Source organism: Lemur catta, chromosome 9 (genome assembly GCF_020740605.2).
Source record: "Lemur catta isolate mLemCat1 chromosome 9, mLemCat1.pri, whole genome shotgun sequence".
NCBI lineage: Eukaryota > Metazoa > Chordata > Mammalia > Primates > Lemuridae > Lemur > Lemur catta.
The window spans coordinates 33,644,115-33,646,720 of NC_059136.1; the positions used below are offsets into that span (position 1 = coordinate 33,644,115).

The following is a 2,606-nucleotide window of genomic DNA, read 5'->3' on the forward strand; positions in this document are numbered from 1 at the left end:
TAAACCTTTCCCTTTTTGAAGAGAGAGCACCTTAGATCCCTCCCAGAGACTGTCATTTCCAGTTTGCAAACTGATATCACTGATAAAGCTCTCCTTTCTACTATTTAGCCGTCCTGGTGGTCTTTTGGATGACAGAAAGGATATATCACATTTTGTTTACCCATTTTCCAGTGGATGGACATTTGGACTGTTTTTAGTTTGGGGAGAAGCTACTTTTTGCATCCTCCTCTACCCAAAGGGCCCAGCACAGTAGCCTCTCCACGGAAAGAGACTGCCGTGAATCCATCTGGAAAATACGTGCTCGCTTTGGCAGCACATGTACTAAAACGGGAATGATACAGAGAGGATTAGCATGGCCCCTGAGCAAGGGTGACATGCAAATTCGTGAAGCGTTCCATATAAATAAATAAATAATCTGGAAAATAAGAGGATGGGCTCTCTCCCCACTTTTCCTGCTCAAGAGCGATGAGGTCCTCCACACACCCCACCTCACAATGCCACCCCCTAGGCCTCTCTAACCTGCCACACTTCACTCAGGTGGCCCTTCTCCCAGCCTCTCAACAGCTGCTGTTGCCAACATTCTCCTTCCAGACCCTGGAAGGGCAAGACTGGCAGCCCCATAGCCTCCACCGTCTCCCCAGGAACCTCCTGAGGACTGACAGTGGGCAGAGGCCCTGCACTCCTGCTCAGGGACCCAGCCCTGTCCTGCCTTCAGCATGCATCACTGATGGACACCTCAGGAGGTGACGGGAGTTTGGGTGCTGCTGACAGCAAGCAGAAGCTCTGGGAAGGGGCATTTTTCTGCACACCTGGCTCGGAGTTCCTAAGGCGGAACCTCCATGTCTCATCCTTTTTGTGTTTATGGTGAAATCTTGAATGCTAGAACTTTTGGGGGTTTGCTGGATAAAATGCACTCTTTAGGAATTGCACTGCTCACTCGGCCTCCTTTCAGTGGTCAGTGTTTGAACGGAAAGTATCGTGCCTGCCCACATTCTCTTATATCCTCCCCATGAGGCAAAGGCCTCGTGTCTCAGCAAACAAGCACCAGCTGGAGTCTATACCAGGGGTCTGCGAAGTACAGCCCACCAAATCCAGCCTACCAGCTGGTTTTGAACAGCCTGTGAGCTAAGCATGGTTTTTACATTTTTTAAGGATTGTAGAAAATATCAAAAGAAACATAGTATTTCATGACACATGAAAATTATATGTAATTCAAATTTCAGTGCTGATAAATAAAGTGTTATTGGAACATAGCCATACTCATTCGTTTGCACATTGTACATGGAGTAGCCTTGACAGAGACTATATGGCCCTTAAAAGGAAAAGGTTGTTAACCCCTGGTCTATACCATGTCACTTACCTCTTACAACAACTTTATATCCCATTTTCTTTCATAATGTACTTTTCCAGCCATCTGACAGATGCCTTCATAATAGTCAGTACCCCCTCCTGTTGAATGCGATTCCAGCTTTAGCCCCTCCACAGTGGCACCTGGCCATACTACACGGTAGGTCCTGCCAGGACACGGATTGACCCAACCCTTTGCCCCGTCTCAGCCAGCAGACAGAAGGGCGCAGAGACGGAGTGTGATCATTGAATTTAGCCTGCCTGGGCATGAATTCTGGCTTCTCCATGAGTCTCACTCACTTCTCTCTGGAAACAGGGAATACAAGTTGAGCATCACAAATCCGAGTATCTAAAATGCTCCAATCAGCATTTCCTTTAAGTATCATGTCAGTGTTCAAAAGTTTTGAATTTTGGAGCATTTTGGATTTCGGCGTTTCAAATTAGGGATGCTGAACCAGTAAGTATAATGCAAATATTCTGAATCCCCAAAAGTCCAAACTCCAAAATGCTTCTGATCCCAAGCATTTCAGGTAAAGGATATGCAACCTGTAATGAAAATATCCACATATCAGGTTGACACAAGGATTAAATAAAAAGATACAGGTAAAGGGCTTATCACAGCGACCACCACATGGTAAATGTTCAATAAATGTTGAGTTGTTGCTTTGGGTTAAGCAGATGGGAACATGGTCCCAAAACGTGGTGAGTATTGATTCAGGAGCAGCGTTTCTTGGAGGCCAATCTCATTTCCTGAGTCCTGTTTTCCCTTTTACCTACCTTCTCTCTCCTGCCACTCAATTCCTGTCTTTTCCCTAACTGTTATTAACAGCATCACGTATGCCCTTTGCTGCCACTTAAAACGTCGTGTACCTCCATTTCCCCAACTGCGAAAAGGAGGTAAAGTCTCCTCCCAATCTACCTGACAGAGCTGCTGAGCAATGATACCAGGGACCAGGTATACAGAACCAATCTGCAAAGTATAATATACTCTATGAGGAGTTACTTGTGATTTTTAGTCTTTGAAGCAAAGATTTGGAGTGGGTTCTGGATTGAATAAAGGTATGTTAAATTCTGTTACCTGTGAATGTGACCTTATTTGAAAACGGGGTCTTTGCAGATACAATCAAATTAAGACAAGGTCATACCGGATTAGGATGGGCCCTAAATCCGATGACTGGTGTCCTTAGTAGAGAAGGGAATTTGGACACAGACACAGAGGGAAGAGCACCAGATGACAACAGGGGCAGAAACTAGAATGA

At 45.4% G+C, this 2,606-nt stretch overlaps 1 non-coding gene across 1 annotated transcript; it reads left to right on the top strand.

The window, feature by feature from the left end:
- Window positions 1-297: 297 nt before the first annotated feature.
- Window positions 298-404, top strand: LOC123645308. Its single transcript, XR_006737501.1, has one exon. It is a non-coding gene; the product is annotated as a U6 spliceosomal RNA (small nuclear RNA).
- Window positions 405-2,606: the final 2,202 nt, after the last annotated feature.